At 38.6% G+C, this 17,061-nt stretch overlaps 1 protein-coding gene across 2 annotated transcripts in view; it reads right to left on the reverse strand.

Annotated features, from left to right (window-relative positions):
• MOK (MOK protein kinase) overlaps positions 1–17,061 on the reverse strand; it is a 106,383-nt gene that overhangs the window by 88,553 nt on the left and 769 nt on the right. The gene's annotated exons all lie outside the window — the stretch shown is intronic.

Genomic DNA, 17,061 nt, shown 5'->3' on the forward strand with positions numbered 1-17,061 from the left:
GATTGGTTTGTTGAGGTCATCTATTTCTTCTTGACTCAAAGTTGGTTGTTCATGTCTTTCCAGGAACCCGTCCATTTCATCTAAATTGTTGTGTTTATTAGCGCAAAGTTGTTCATAGTATCCTGTTATTACCTCCTTTATTTCTGTGAGGTCAGTAGTTATGCCTCCTCTTCCATTTCTGATCTTATTTATTTGCATCCTCTCTCTTCTTCTTTTTGTCAATCTTGCTAAGGGCCCATCAGTCTTATTGATTTTCTCATAGAACCAACTTCTGGTCTTATTGATTTTCTCTATTGTTTTCATGTTTTCAATTTCATTTATTTCTGCTCTAATCTTTGTTATTTCTTTCCTTTTGCTTGCTTTGGGGTTAGTTTGCTGTTCTTTCTCCAGTTCTTCCAAGTGGACAATTAATTCCTGAATTTTTGCCTTTTCTTCTTTTCTGATATAGGCCATAGGGCAATAAATTTCCCTCTTAGCACTGCCTTTGCTGCGTCCCATAAGTTTTGATATGTTGTGTTTTCGTTTTCGTTCACATCAAGGTATTTACTAATTTCTCTTGCAATTTCTTCTTTGACCCACTCGTTGTTTAAGAGTGTGTTGTTGAGCCTCCACGTATTTGTGAATTTGCTGGCACTCCGCCTATTATTGATTTCCAATTTCATTCCTTTATGATCTGAGAAAGTGTTGTGTATGATTTCAATCTTTTTAAATTTGTTAAGACTTGCTTTGTGATCCAGCATATGGTCTATCTTTGAGAATGATCCATGAGCACATGAGAAAAAGGTGTATCCTGCTGTTGTGGGATGTAATGTCCTATAAATGTCTGTTAAGTCTAGCTCATTTATAGTAATATTCAGATTCTCTATTTCTTTATTGATCCTCTGTCTAGATGTTCTGTCCATTGATGAGAGTCGTGAATTGAAGTCTCCAGCTATTACGGTATATGTGTCTATTTCTCTTTTCAGTGTTTGCAGTGTATTCCTCACGTATTTAGGGGCATTCCGGTTTGGTGCATAAATATTTATGATTGTTATGTCTTCTTCTTTAATTGTTCCTTTTATTAGTAGATAGTGTCCTTCTTTGTCTCTTTTAACTGTTTTACATTTGAAGTCTAATTTGTTGGATATTAGTATAGCCAGTCCTGCTCTTTTCTGGTTGTTATTTGCATGAAATATCTTTTCCCAACCTTTCACTTTCAACCTATGTTTATCTTTGGGTCTAAGATGTGTTTCCTGTAGACAGCATATAGAAGGATCCTGTTTTTTAATCCATTCTGCCAGTCTATGTCTTTTGATTGGGGCATTCAGTCCATTAACATTTAGTGTTATTACTGTTTGGATAATATTTTCCTCTACCATTTTGTCTTTTGTATTATGTACATCATATCTGATTTTCCTTCTTTCTACACTCTTCTCCATACCTCTCTCTTCTGTCTTTTCATATCTGACTCTAGTGCTCCCTTTAGCATTTCTTGCAGAGCTGGTCTCTTGGTCACAAATTCTCTCAGTGACTTTTTTTTTGTTTGTTTTGTTTTGTTTTTTGTTTTTAAAAAATGTTTTTTATTTTTTTATTTTTTTAAAATATAACAAACAAATGCAAAATTCTTAACTTTTGATCATTCCATTCTACATCAGGCATTCACAGTATCATCACATATTTGCATATTCATCATCATGATCATTTCTTAGAACATTTGTGTCTATTCAGAAAAAGAAATAAAGAGAAAACAGAAAAAAAATCATATATACCATACTCCTTACCCCTCCCTTTCATTGATCACTAGCATTTTGATCTAAATTTATTTTAACATTAGTTCCCCCTATTATTTATTTATTTGTTTATTATTTTTTAACTATTTTTATTAATTAAAAAAATTAACAAACAAAACATTAAGAGATCATTCCATTCTACATATACAATCGGTAATTCTTAATATCATCACATAGTTGCATATTCATCATTTCTTAGAACATTTGCATCAATTTAGGAAAAGAAATAAAAAGACAACAGAAAAAGAAATAAAACGATAACAGAGAAAAAAAAGATTATACATACCATACCCTTTACCCCTCGCTTTCACTGATCACTAGCATTTCAAACTAAATTTATTTTAGCATTTGTTCCCCCTATTATTTATTTTTATTCCATATGTTCTACTCGTTCGTTGACAAGGTACATAAAAGGAGTATCAGACACAAGGTTTTCACAATCACAGAGTCACACTGTGACAGCTATATCATTATTCAATCATCTTCAAGAAACATGACTACTGGAACACAGCTCTACATTTTCAGGCAGTTCCCTCCAGCCTCTCCGCTACATCTTGAACAACAAGGTGATATCTACTTAGTGCATAAGAATAACCTCCAGGATAACCTCTCAACTCTGTTTGGAATCTCTCAGCCATTGACACTTAGTCTCATTTCACTCTTCCCCCTTTGGTCGAGAAGGTTCTCTCAATCCCTTGATGTTAATTCTCAGCTCATTCTAGGGTTTTTCTCAGTCCCTTGATGCTGAGTCTCAGGTCATTCCAGGATCTTTGTCCCATGTTGCCAGGAAGGTCCACACCCCTGGGAGTCATGTCCCACGCAGAGAGGGGGAGGATGGTGAAACTGCTCGTCATGTTGGGTGGATAGAGAGGCCACATCTGAGCAACAAAAGAGGCTCTCTTAGGGGTGACTCTTAGGTCTAAATTTTAAGTAGACTTGACCTATCCTTTGTGGGGTTAAGTTTCATATGAACAAACCCCAAGACTGGGGGCTCAGCCCATAGCTTTGGTTGTCCACACTGCTTGTGAGAATATCAAGAACTCACTTGGGGAAGTTGCATTTCTCCCCACTCTCACCATTCCCCAAAGGGGGCTTGCAAATACTTTTCCAGTCACTGATCAAATCACTCTGGGATTCATTGGGGCATCACTCTGGACAAACCAACAAAATCTCATGTGCTATCTGAGATTCCAAGTACTTATGACATTCAATCAAACTATCTACATGAGTTATATTAGGAAATGCTCTAGTCAAAATATAAATTTTGTAACAAATAAACATTTTTTGCTTTAGTCTCACACATAAGGTGACATTTTAAAGTATTAATTATCATCTATTTTCAACACCCTGCAATAATGACATTTCTTTGTTCTTCCTCAGGCAAAAACATTTCTTAAATTTGTACATTGTACATTTCACTATTATTATACACTCTAGGCATTCCTAGATTATACCATCTCGATCTTTACCATCTATCTTTCTTTCTGATTTCATTTATGTCCCCAGTCCTCCTCCCTCTATCATTCTCACATGCAGGTTCATTCAGTGTTTTAACATAATTACATTACTGTTAGGTAGTATTGTGCTGTCCATATCTGAGATTTTATATTCAGTCCTGTTGCACAATCTGTATCCCTTCAGCTCCAATCACCCAATATCTCACCTTATTTCTATCTCCTGATGGTCTCTGTTACCAAGGAAATATTCTAAGTTTATTCACTAACGTCAGTTCATGTCAGTGAGACCATACAGTATTTGTCCTTTTGTTTCTGGCTAATCACACTCAGCATAATGTCCTTAAGGTCCATTCATGTTGTTACATACTTCATAACTTTATTCTGTCTTACAGCTGCATAATATTCCATCTTATGTAAATGTCACAGTTTGTTTGGTCAACTCTCTGTTGATGGACATTTTGGCTGTTTCCATCACTTGGTAATTGTTAATAATGCTGCTATAAATATGTAAATGTCCATTTGTGTGCTTGGCCTCGTGTCCTTTGAGTAGAGACAGCATATACATGGGTCCTGTTTTTTAAACCATTCTGCCAGACTATGTCTTTTGATTGGAGAGTTTAATCCATTAACATTCAGTGTTATTACTGTATGGGTAGTACTTTCTTCTACTATTTTGCCTTCTGGATTTTATATGTCATATCTAATTTTCCTTCCTCTTACCTTTACTCATAGTCTTCCTTTCTACACTCTTCTCCACACCTCTCTCTTCTGTCTTCGTATCTGTCTCTAGTGTTCCCTTTAGTATTTCTTGCAGAGCTGGTCTCTTGGTCACAAATTCTCTCAGTGATTTTTTTGTCTGAAAATGTTTTCATTTCTCCCTCATTTTTGAAGGACAATTTTGCTGGATATAGAATTCTTGGTTGGCAGTTTTTCTCTTTTAATAATTTAAATATATTATCCCACTGTCTTCTCGCCTCCATGGTTTCTGCTGAGAGATCTGCGCATAGTCTTATTGGGCTTCCCTCGTATGTGATGGATTGCTTTTCTCTTGCTGCTTTCAAGATCCTCTCTTTCTCTTTGACCTTGGACATTCTGATTATTAAATGTCTTGGAGTATGTCTATTTGGATCTATTCTCTTTGGGGTACGCTGCACTTCTTGGATCTGTCATTTTAAGTCTTTCATAAGAGTTGGGAAATTTTCAGTGATAATTTCCTCCATTAGTTTTTCTCCTCCTTTTCCATTCTCTTCTCCTTCTGGGACACCCACAACACATATATTCATGCGCTTCATATTGTCTTTCAATTCCCTGAGTCCCTGCTCATATTTTTCCATTTTTTTCCCTATAGTTTCTGTTTCTTGTTGGATTTCAGATGTTCTGTCCTCCGGTTCATTAATCCTATGTTCTGCCTCTCGAAATCTACCATTGCAGGTTTCCATTGTTTTTTTCATCTCTTCTACTGTGTCTTTCATTCCCATAAGTTCTGTGATTTGTTTTTTCAGACTTTCAGTTTCTTCTTTTTGTTCCTTCCTTGCCTTTTTTATATCCTCCCTCAATTCATTGATTTGGTTTTTGATGAGGTTTTCCACGTCTGTTCGTATATTCTGAATTAGTTGTTTCAGCTCCTGTATGTCATTTGAATTGTTGGTTTGTTCCTTTGACTGGGCCATATCTTCAATTTCCTTAGTGTGATTTGTTATTTTTTGCTGGTGTCTAGGCATTTAATTACCTTAATTAGTTTATTCTGGAGATTGCTTTCACTTCCTTTATCTAGGGTTTTCTTGCTGGATGAATTTGTTGTCTATCTGTTCTTTGACATTCCGTTCAGCTTTATCTGGACCTTTAGCTTAAGTTTTGTTTAACAGAGGAGAAATTTTCAGTTCTTGTTTTCTTGTTTCTTGCCTTAAGTGTGTGTGGTACCTTTCCCCCACACACACTTAGAAGGGTCTGCTTAGATATTATAGACCCCAGCCAGATTTTCCCAGACCAAACTGGCCTCCTATCAGTCGGAAAGAGTCACTTGCGTCGGTTTTCCCTAAGCATGAGACCCAGCAGGTTGAAAGACTTTCCTGTGAAGTCTCTGGACTCTGTTTTTCTTATCCTGCCCAGTATGTGGTGCTTGTCTGACTGCAGGTCCCACCAGCATAAGATGATGTGGTACCTTTAACTTTGGCTGGGGGTTTGTTGGAGACAGAGGAGAGGTTGTAGGCTGGTTTTAATGGCTTCAAATTACCAAGCCCTGGTGTCTGAATTCCTTGATGGAGGGATTCCACCTGGGTGGGCCTTCACCCCTCCCCTGGGGATGGCACAGGCTCCAGATAAGCCCCCAAAAGAGCTCACTTCTGCCTATGCCTGGGGCAGTTGAAGCCTGAAAAGTCCTGCCGCTGTATCCAGAGGCAGTCAAGCCTTTGTAGATACACAGCCACAAAAACCTGTTTCCTTCTTTTTTTTTCCCCCTTTTTCTGTCAGTCCTGCCCCCTTGATGCCGGGGCAAAAATGAGCAACCTCTGCTTTGATCGGGTTCACCTAAGCTGGGGGCCTATTTTTAGTAGTCAGAATTTGTTAATTAGTTCCACAATTGGCATTTGATTGTGCCCAGTCACTGCTGCTGGTAAACTCCTTTCCTTTCCCCTCTGGGAAGCGGCCTGTGGGGGAGGGGCACTGGCCGCCGCAGCTTTGGGAACTCACGGTTTTGGGGGGTGCTCACAGCCAGTCCAGCTGGTCCAGACCGGGGTACGCTGTGTGTCTGGTCACTGACGTGGCCCCAGGAGCTGTTCTGTACTGTTTCTGGTTATTTAGCAGTTGTTCTGGAGGACGAACTAAAACGCGCACGTTGTTAAGCCGCCATCTTGACCCGGAACTGAGTCTCAGTGACTTTTTGTCTGAGAATGTTTTAATTTTTCCCTCATTTTTGGAGGACAATTTTGCTGGATATAGAAGTCTTGGTTGGCAGTTTTTCTCTTTTAGTAATTTAAATATATCATCCCACTGTCTTCTAGCTTCCATGGTTTCTGCTGAGAAATCTACACATAGTCTTATTGGGTTTCCCTTGTATGTGATGGATTGTTTTTCTCTTGCTGCTTTCAAGATCCTCTCTTTCTCTTTGACCTCTGACATTCTAACTAGTAAGTGTCTTGGAGAACGCCTATTTGGGTCTATTCTCTTTGGGGTGCGCTGCACTTCTTGGATCTGTAATTTTAGGTCTTTCATAAGAGTTGGGAAATTTTCAGTGAAAATTTCTTCCATTAGTTTTTCTCCTCCTTTTCCCTTCTCTTCTCCTTCTGGGACATCCACAACATGTATATTTGTGCGCTTCATATTGTCCTTCAGTTCCCTGATCCCCTGTTCAAATTTTTCCATTCTTTTCCCTATTGTTTCTGTTTCTTTTTGGAATTCAGATGTTTCATCCTCCAAATCACTAATTCTATCTTCTGTCTCTTTAAATCTATCATTGTAGCTATCCATTGTTTTTTCCATCTTTTCTACTTTGTCCTTCACTTCCATAAGTTCTGTGATTTGTTTTTTCAGTTTTTCTATTTCTTCTTTTTGTTCAGCCCATGTCTTCTTCATGTCCTCCCTCAATTTATCAATTTCTTTTTTGAACAGGTTTTCCATTTCTGTTCGTATATTCAGCATTAGTTGTCTCAGCTTCTGTATCTCATTTGAACTGTTGGTTTGTTCCTTTGACTGGGCCATATTTTCAATTTTCTGAGTGTGATCCGTTATCTTCTGCTGGCGTCTGGGCATTTAGTCAGATTTCCCTGGGTGTTGGACCCAACAGGTTGAAAGATTTTTCTGTGAAATCTCTGGGTTCTGTTTTTCTTATCCTGCCCGGTAGGTGGCATTCGTGGCACTCGTTTGTCTGCGGGTCCCACCAGTAAAAGGTGCTGTGGGTCCTTTACCTTTGGAAAACTCTCGCTGTGGGGGAGGTTCACCAGCCAAAGCGGCTTGGAAGAGTGCCAGCCGGCCCGGGGATCCAAACGCGGGGCGGGTCGCTGGCCGCTGCTGCCCGGGAGAGCACCCATCCGAATCTCCTAGCCGGCCCGGGGCGCCAAGCGTGGCGGGAGGGCACCAGCTTCCGCGGCCCGGGAGAGTGCACCGTTCCCAGCCGGACCGGGAAGCCACGTGTTTGGAAGGGACCCCGGTCACCCTTCTCCGCGGCCTGGGGATCTCCGATCCAATTCTCGCAGCTGGTCCGGGGGGCCGCGCGTGGTGGGGGCGCCAGCCGCCGCGGCTTGAGGGGACCGCCTGTCCAATTCTCCCAGCTGGCCCAGGAAGTAGGGAGGGAGGGACTCCGGCCGCCTACCGCCCCAGCCCAGGGAAGCCCGCGCCCCTCGGCGATCTCACTGGAGCGGTTTCTCCCAGCCAGTCAGCCGTTCCAGAATGGGGTACGCTGTCTTCTTGATCTCTGTCGTGGCTCCGGGAGCTGTTCTGTATCGTTTCTACTCCCCTAGTAGCTGTTCTGGAGGAGGAACTAAGACCCGCGCATCTTACTAAGCCACCATCTTCTCCGGAAGTCCCCTGGAAAATATTGCACGTGGCCCAAGTACTCCACGAGTTATCAGCCATTCAGTTTGTAATGCTCTTAGATGGAGTCCGGGCAGTGGCCTCTCCCACACCACAAAGCAAGATAGGATTTAACAAATGAGTGTGCCTGCTGGATCATTATACTGGTATAATGTCCAGGGTCTTGGAACAGTTAGATGGAAAACCCTAAAATTGTGGAACAGTAACCCACACCAAACTCTGAAATATGTTCTCTAACTACTTGTTACAATGCACTTTTAAATTTATTGCTTTTTTGTATATATACATTTCATAATAAAAAATGTTTTTTAAAAAAGTAAAGTCTATTACTAATCAGAAGAAAAAGCAAATCTGGGAGATGAAAGAATACCCACCTCACCCCCTCAGAAAAAAATATATCAAAAAGAAAAGAGTCCATATCTTTTGGCTTGGTAATTACACTTTCAGGTTTCTACCTAAGGATACCAACAAAGATAAAAAGAAAAACTTGTAGACACTAATGTTTATCACAGTGTCACAAAAGCAGAATGCTAGAAACATATATGCAACATCAAGGAAATTATCTAATAAATTAGGAGGAACTACAGGCTAAAATATTATGTAGCCCTTAAAAACTATGTTTTCAAATAATACTTAATGATAGGGGAAATTTTTCAACCATAATTTCATGGTAAGTAAAAAAAGATGGCAATAATCATATGTATATATACAAAGAAAAAGATGACGTAAATATGTAAAAATGTTTAAGGTATCTAGATCTAGTGGGACTGAAAGTGATTTTAGTTTCTGCATTATACTTTTCTCTATTTTTCAGTCTACAGTGAAAATGCATTATTTCAAATGTGTGCATGGGTGCTAGGGGGCATTTTCAAGAACTTTAAGAAATCAATGAACTTGTTGGCTAAGTACCAAGAGAAACATGATCTTTTTTAAAGCAACTCTCTTAAAACTAAAATATTGTTTAAAGGGTTACATTCATTAATGTTCACAGGAGAAAATGAAGGTCAGTTACTGAAAGTAAGACTGTAAACTGAGGAATGAGATTTAAGGGGAATAATAAAAAATTAAAAAAAAACATAAAGGTAAAAGAAAAAGATTAAAGGGGGGAGGGGGGCACTTCATAACCCTGTTTAACTATCAAAATCTTTTGTGTGCTTCCTGGGCATCCCTCACCTTCCTGCCCCAACAGTGACCTTTAGCCTGAGGCAAACCCACATCTGCAGCCACCACCCACTGCACACCACACCCAAAACCCATAGCTCTTTCCCATGATGGGCTTACCATGTTCACCTGCTCTGGATCTCCAGGCCCTTTCCCTTTCTGTGCCTTTGCTTTAAACTAGCAAATTCTTTTTTTTTTTTTTTTGCTAGAACAACATACAAACATACAAACATTCTTAACATGCAAACCTTCTATACATGGTGTACAGTCACTGGCTCACAGTATCATCATGTTGTAGTGTATTCATCACCATAATCATTTTTTTGGACATTTGCATCACTCCAGAAAAAGAAATAAAAAAGAAAAAAGAGAAACTCATACATACCATACCTCTTACCCCTCCCTCTCATTGACCACTAGTATTTTCATCTACTCAATTTATCTTAACCTTTGTTCCCCCATTATCTGTTTATTTTTTATCCATATTTTTTATTCATCTGTCCATACCCTAAATAAAAGGAGCATCAGACACAAAGTGTTCACAATCACACAGTCACACTGCCACACTGTAAAGCCTATATCATTATACAATTGTCTTCAAGAAACAAGGCTACTGGAACATAGCTCTACAAAACCTAGCCAACTCTTGACTCCCAAGGGAAATCTCCTAACCTCTACCCTGGACCACAATAAAGGCACAAGCCCATGGGTCTCTCTCGCTCTGCTTGTGTGCACCCCCTCACCCCTGCTGGTTGAGCTCCCCACCCCACCCCCTCATTCCCCCCACCTTGACAGGCACATTTCCTATCGACCTCTCATTCTCCCACCTTGACCCACCCAAACGTGGGAGTAATTACATGCATTAAGCCCTCAGTTTCCCACTATGTTGCACCTGACTTCCACCTGGACCCAAATTTAAAATTCAATTTAACTAATTCAGAACAAATCCCATCAGTGTTTCATCACAGAGAAATTACATCAGGCAGACTTGCTTTCAAAAACTTAAGTGACTTGGGTTCACAAACCTAGGTGTGCATCAACCCTCTGGGTGGCTCCGGACCATCCCAACCAGTGAGAGAAAGACTTGCTGCTCCAGACATGGGCTAAGGTGCAGAAGGGGTTACTTGGTTCCCCTCCAGGGTCAGGTTTTATACCCCAAAAGTCTGGGGTATAAAACAAGATGAAAGACAGGGAGAGCACAAGACCAAGGAAAAGTTATTTTCTCTCCACTAGGACCTGGCTTCCTTTCAAGACAATGCACACGAGGTCCAATATAATGTTATGAAAAGGACAAAGGAGTGCAACTGAAAAAAGAGACTCCTGCTCCACACTGATGGGGAGAGAGTGAGGAAGCAGCCACCAAAAAAAAACCCCTAAGGATAAAGAAGCCTTGAAATAATATAGCTGGAAATAAGGGTACAGCAAGAAGTAAGATAAATGAGCCTATTTCTTAATTAAGATTCTATTCACTTAAAGTGGAATTGAAGCCTGATTTAATGCATGAAAATGGAGGCCAAACTCACTTCTTTTAGTTAAACACAAAACATGTCACATCCAAGTCCAAATATTTTTATTCATGCATTGATTCTAAAGAGTTTAATCAAGACAGGTGATAGGTGTCTGCACTATGCGGCTTCCCCAGCTTGAGGGCTGAAAAGAACTACGGAGGCTAATTACCAAATACAACTCTTCACTAGAGTTTGGAAGGAAGAGGACTTAGCTTCTTTCCAATTTCCATTCTTCAAGAGATTAAATAGTTCAAACCAAATTACTGGAACAAGATCAGGAACCTTCAATGAAGAGGACTGTACTCAATCACTTACTTGATGTAGGGAGGAAAACTGTAACCTGAATTGCCAATCAACATGAAAACAAAAAAGGTCATAAAATTAACCAAAAGCTTATAAAATTGTTTATTTAAATTGCACACTTTAGCCCATCAAGTCCACTGCTAGGAATGTATGCCACTGATAAACTCGCAGAATTACTCAAAGTCTATGTTCAAGGATCTCCAATGAAACATCACCTTAGCAAGGTACAATATGGCATTTAATATTTGAGTATTTGTTTAAGGTACAAATAAATATTCAAATAATCATACAGACATAGAAAACATGCACAAAAAAATTCCTCGCACTCCCCGGGGCCGTGGTGGTGCCCTCGAGATCTGGGTCTGATGTGTGTGCATGGCGGTAGTCAGTCAAAGTGATCATATTTTAAAACTTAAATTTCTGTGTAAGTCCAAAGAGAGAGATGTTTATTTGGTACAATATTTATATTTTCGGTAGCATATTATCTAATTGAACTTGCATGTCAGTTTATCTGAGCACCATAATTACATGAAGCCTTGAATAGGGAGTGAAATCTTGTTGGTTTGTACAGTTCGGTGTGATGCCCCAATACATCCCAGAGTAATTTGGACAGATAATAAAAAAGTATTTGCAAAGACCTCTTGGTAGACTCAGGAGAAAGGAGGAAATATCAAACTTCTCCACCTGGGGTATTCCTGATATTCTCGCAAGCACTGGGGACAACCAATTCAATAGGCTGAGCCCTCAATCTTGGGATTCGTCCCTATGCAACTTATTCCTGCAAAGGAGGAGTTAAGCCTCTTTATAATTATGCCTAAGAGTCACCCCCAGAGAACCTCTTTTGTTGCTCAGATGTGGCCTATCTCTGTAAGTCAACTTGGCAGGTGAACTCATTACCCTCCCCCCTACATGGGACATGACTCCCAGGAGTATAACTCCCTAGCAGTGTGAGACAGGACTCCTGGAATGAACTGGGACCTGTCACCATGGGATTGAGGACAACTTCTTGAGCAAAAGAGCAAAGAGAAAAATGAGACAAGATAGTTTCAATGGCCGAGAGATTTCAAACAGAGTCAAGAGGTCATCCTGGAGGTTATTCTGATGCATTATATAGATATTCCTTTTTAGTTTATGGTGTATTGGAGCAGCTAGAGGGAAATACCTAAAACTGTGTTCCAGTAGCCCTGATTCTTGAAAACGACTGCTTAACTACATAGTTTTTACAGTGTGACTGTGAGATTGTGAAAATCTTGTGCCTAATGCTCCCTTTATCCAGAGTATGGACAGGTGAGTAAAAAAATAAGGAAAATAAATAAATAAATAATTCAGGGATAAGGGGTTAAAAGAGTTGAGTAGATTGGTGTTCTAGTTTGCTAGCTGCTGGAATGCAATATACCAGAAACAGAATGGCTTTTAAAAGGGAGAATTTAATGAGTTGCAAGTTTACAGTTCTAAGGCCAAGAAAATGTCCCAATTAAAACAAGTCTATAGAAATGTCCAATCACAGGCATCCAGGGAAAGATACCTTTATTCAAGAAGGGTCTCTCTCTCAAGTGAGAAGGCATGTGGTGAACACAGTCAGGGCTTCTCTCTCAGCTGGAAGGGCACATGGCGAACATGGCGTTGTCATCTGCTAGTTTTCTCTCCTGGCTTCTGCTTCATGAAGCTCCCCGGGAGGCATTTTCCTTCTTTATCTCCAAAGGTTGCTGGCTTGTGGACTCTCCGCATCTCATGGCTACATCGTTCTCCTCTGCTCTCTCTGAATCTCTTTCTCCAAAATGTTTCCTCTATAATAGGACTCCAGTAAACCAATCAAGACCCACTCAAATGGGTGGAGACACGTCATCCCCTAATCCAGTTTAACAACCATTCTTGACTAAATCACATCAACCAGGGAGATGATCTCATTAGTTTCAAATATACAGTATTGAATAAGGATTATTCTACCTTTAAGAAATGGGATTTATATCAAAACATGGCTTTTCTTAGGGGGCATACTTCCTTTCAAACCAGCACAATTGGGTAGATTGTAATACTAATGGTCAACGAGAGGGAGGAGTAAGGAGTATCAGATGTATGAGGTTTTTTTTGTGGTTGTTGTTTCTTTTTCTGGGGTGATGAAAATGTTTTAAAATGATCATCATGGTGATGAATACACAACCATGTGATGACACTGTGAGCCACTGATTGTATACTTCAGGTGGACTGCATACATGTGAAGATATCTCAATAAAAATTTAAAAAAAGAATCAGTTTAAAGATGAGTATGGGAGATTTTCCAAAAGCCAGTGGCTTCCATATATCCCATTCCTCGTGTTCCTCTTACAATGTGACTTTGATCTATGTTCTCCACCTTTGAATCTGAGGACTGCAGAGGTAACACTATTTGACTTCAGAGACTCAGCCATAAAAGGTCACACTGGGATGTTCACTCTCAGAATCAACTGCCGCGTGGTGGGAAGACCAGGTCACATGGAGTGGTCACCAAGCAGTGTCTGGCTGACAATATCGACTGCCAGACACAGGAGGGCCTGAGCTTTTGCCTCCAGGTCCAACTACCATCTGAGCACAACTGTGTGAGAGCTGCTGCAAAATGGGCCTCACTTAACCCAGGCAACTCAGAGAACCATGACAGACAAAGATGGCTGTTATTTTGAGCCACTAAGTTGAGGTGCCTTGTGACTCAGCAACAGATAACAGGTACAATAAGCCACAGTGTAAGAAGGTCGGTGGCGTTTCTGAGGCTGCCATGGATCCTAACCCCAGAGCCCAATATATCTTAACTACATGCTAGCAGTCCTTGTTCCCAACATTGCAAATGATGCAGAACAGGGTCCGGGACATATTGATCGGTACATCCCTTAACACTGGGGAATTGCCTAGAAAAATAAGAAAATGTATCTAGAAAACCCTAAAGTAAGGACCACATGATAACCTGGCACCCCCCAGCCCCACTCTTTGACCCTAAGCTTTCAGTCAAATTTTGCCAGTCTTCATTTTCGTTGTTCATTCTATTTCCAAGACTCTGTGTCTCTGTGATTCTCTGTACAGGAATATTTTCTCTACTGTTAAGTGTTTGTGAGGCATTTAATTAACGATCAGGACTTACACCAGGAGGACAACAAATATTGCACTAGTTCTCAGACTGGATTTTTTTAATATTTATTTTTTATTGAGATATCTTCGCACACATAGTCTACCCAATGTATACAATCAATGGCTCACAATATCATCACATAGTTGTGTATTCCTCACCATGATCATCTTTAGAACATCTACATCACCCCAGAAAAATAAATAAAAAGAAAAAAGTCATACATCCCATACTCCTTACTCCTCCCTCTCATCGACCATTAGTTCAATCTACTCATTTTTCCCCTTTTTCCCCTATTAATTATTGTCCTTATTTTTTTTTACTCATCTGTTCATACCCTGAATAAAAGGAGCATCAGACACAAGGTTTTCATAATCACATAGTCACAATGTAAAAGCTATATAGTTACACAATCATTTTCAAGTATCAAGGCTACTAGAATAGAGTTCAACAGTTTTAAGGTACTTCCCTCTAGCCACTCCAACACACCATAAACTAAAAAGGGGTATCTATACAATGCACAAGAATAATCTTGAGGATAACCTCTCGACTCTGCTTGAAATCTCTCAGCCACTGAAACTTTATTTTATCAGGCTGGATTTTAAGGTGGAAGAAAATCAGGGAGAATAAAAATGTCACCACTAAATCAAATGATTGAAAACTACTAAAATGACCATTAAAAGAACCCACATTTCAAATAATATCTAGTATATATTAAAAAGCAAATGTTTAAAAGATACAAATCATAAAATGCCAATTTTTAAATATATATATATGTATATATGGTAGCTCAGCAGGCAGAGTTCTCGCCTCCCATACCGGAGACCTGGGTTCGATTCCTGATGCCTGCCCATATAAATAAATAAATAAATAGCAAATAATAAATAAATAAATATATGCACTTATATATCTTTCTGGCGCCAACATTAGTGAACAAAGGAAGGAATATAAATACATATTCAACTTGTATATATAATGAAGTCTCTAGATGTACACACAGGATACTAAGAGTGATTGCCTCCATTAAGGTGAGCACAAAGGGTCTAAGAGGCAAAGATGGAAGAAGACTCTCTTTCTACCTCATACTATTGTACTGCATTCATCTTGTACCATGTGCATACAGAGCTAGTAAAAAATTAGTATTTTTTAGAAAAAATGTTTAAACTCTTGATTCTCTAAAAACTACTGAACCATACACTTTAAAGGATGAATTTTAGCATGTGTGAAGTATAACTAAATTTTAAAATGTAGAAGCAAAATCAAAAGCAAAAAACAAAGGAACATATCACCACACTGACTACTCATTCTCAGAAAGGGTGAAAGATACCTTTACAATGGAAACAGATACCAAGATACCACCTTACTAAAATCACCAAATGATTAAATTTAACTTCACTAAAACTGAGGCAAGCTGACAGTAAGCACCTCTGGGTAGGACATGGCATCACTTCTGATGTAAAATTCCTGACAAAAGATACTCAAGCTAAAGATAATCATGAGGAAATAAGCAGGCAAATGAAAATTGGGGAGGGACATTCTGAAAAATCCCTGGCCTTGGATCCTTCAAAAATGCCATTGAACAGAAAGAAACAACAGACAAGGGAACTGTGCCAGATTAAAGGACACCAAAGAGAGAAGACAACAAGTGTTTGCAATTAGAATAAGCAAACTCATAGAGCCAGAAACTAAAATATAGGTTACCAGGGGCCAGGGTGGGGCTAAGAAAGGGGGAGTTAATGCTTAAATTGTACAGAGTTTCTATTTGAGCTGATGGACAAGTTTTGGTAATGGATGGTGGTAATGTAGCACAACATTTCGAATGCAAGTAACTGCACTGAATTATATATTTGAATGTTGTTTAATGGGGAAATTTTAGGTTTCTTTATGCTACTAAATTTTTTTTTAATTCATGAAACTGTACAAGATAAACAATGAACCCTAATGTAAACCATTGACTACAGTCAACAGTGCAATTATAAAAATGTTCTTTCAGTTGTAACCAGAATAATATACTAATGCAATGTGTTAATATCAGAGTGGTATATGGGAACTCTTTATTTTATAATGATTTTTCTGTAAACCTACAACTGCTCTAATTAAAAAAATGTAATCCGTGGTTGTTGATTAGAACCTGGAAAATGAATGTTTTGGGACAACTGGGAAAACCTGAAATATGGACTGCATATTAGATAATAATACTGCATCAATATTAAATTTCCTAAATATGCTATTTATATTGTGATTAAGTAGGAGATTGTCCTTGGATTTGCAGGTACTTGCTGCAGCATTAATGGTGAAATATCATGATGAATGTGGTAAAATCTCAAAAAGTTAAGGAAAAATAGAGAATTATACTTGAATGTGGTTTAAAGGGGAAATTTTTTATTGTACTTATGCTACTAGAATAAAAGTTTTTTAAATACATAAGATCGTACAATACCAACAGCAAACCCTAATGTAAACAGTGGACTACAGTTAACAGTATAATTATAATAGTATTGTTTCATCCATCATAAAAGATATCACAAAAATGTGAAGTATTAATAATAGGGAAAACTAGGTATATAGGAACTCTGCATTTTCTGCATTATTTTTCTGTAAACCTATCACTCCTTTATTTAAAAACATATAAATAAAATTTTTAAATGCTAATAAATAAATATATAGAGAGAGAGAATGCTAAGTGCAAGAGGACATACAAATAGACAAAATTAGTGAATCTACATGATAGGTATACAGAAATCCAACATACTCTTCTTGCAATTTTTCTGTAGAGTTTGAAGTTTTCAAAATAAATAGTTGGGAGGAAAAAGGCAATAGAGGAAAAATTACGTATATATAAATCTGCACTATAAGTAAATGTGTAAAGCCTTTTGTAGACCTTGCCGTCTAACTAGAGTTTTGTAGTGCATTAATGAAAAAGATAAAACACGCAAATAATAAACATCCAACAAAGGAAATTTAAATGCCCTCTAAAAGATAAATGAGACAAATTTTTCCAAATATCATATTTTTGCAACTTATAACCATATACAAATTACCAAGTGACAAACCATGAGGATACAAGGTAAATTTACTATAACTACACCTAGAAGGATTTAATCTTTTAACAGCAAAAGATGTCAGAATTTTTCTGCACCTCTGGCTTGCAACCATAAACGACAATTATATCTGTACAGTAATGAAAAAAATTCTAATTGCTTGCACTTGACTTGTCGATAATATGTAAATCCGAACACAAT

The sequence above is a fragment of the Tamandua tetradactyla genome, chromosome 12, assembly GCF_023851605.1.
Source record: "Tamandua tetradactyla isolate mTamTet1 chromosome 12, mTamTet1.pri, whole genome shotgun sequence".
Taxonomy (NCBI): Eukaryota; Metazoa; Chordata; class Mammalia; order Pilosa; family Myrmecophagidae; genus Tamandua; species Tamandua tetradactyla.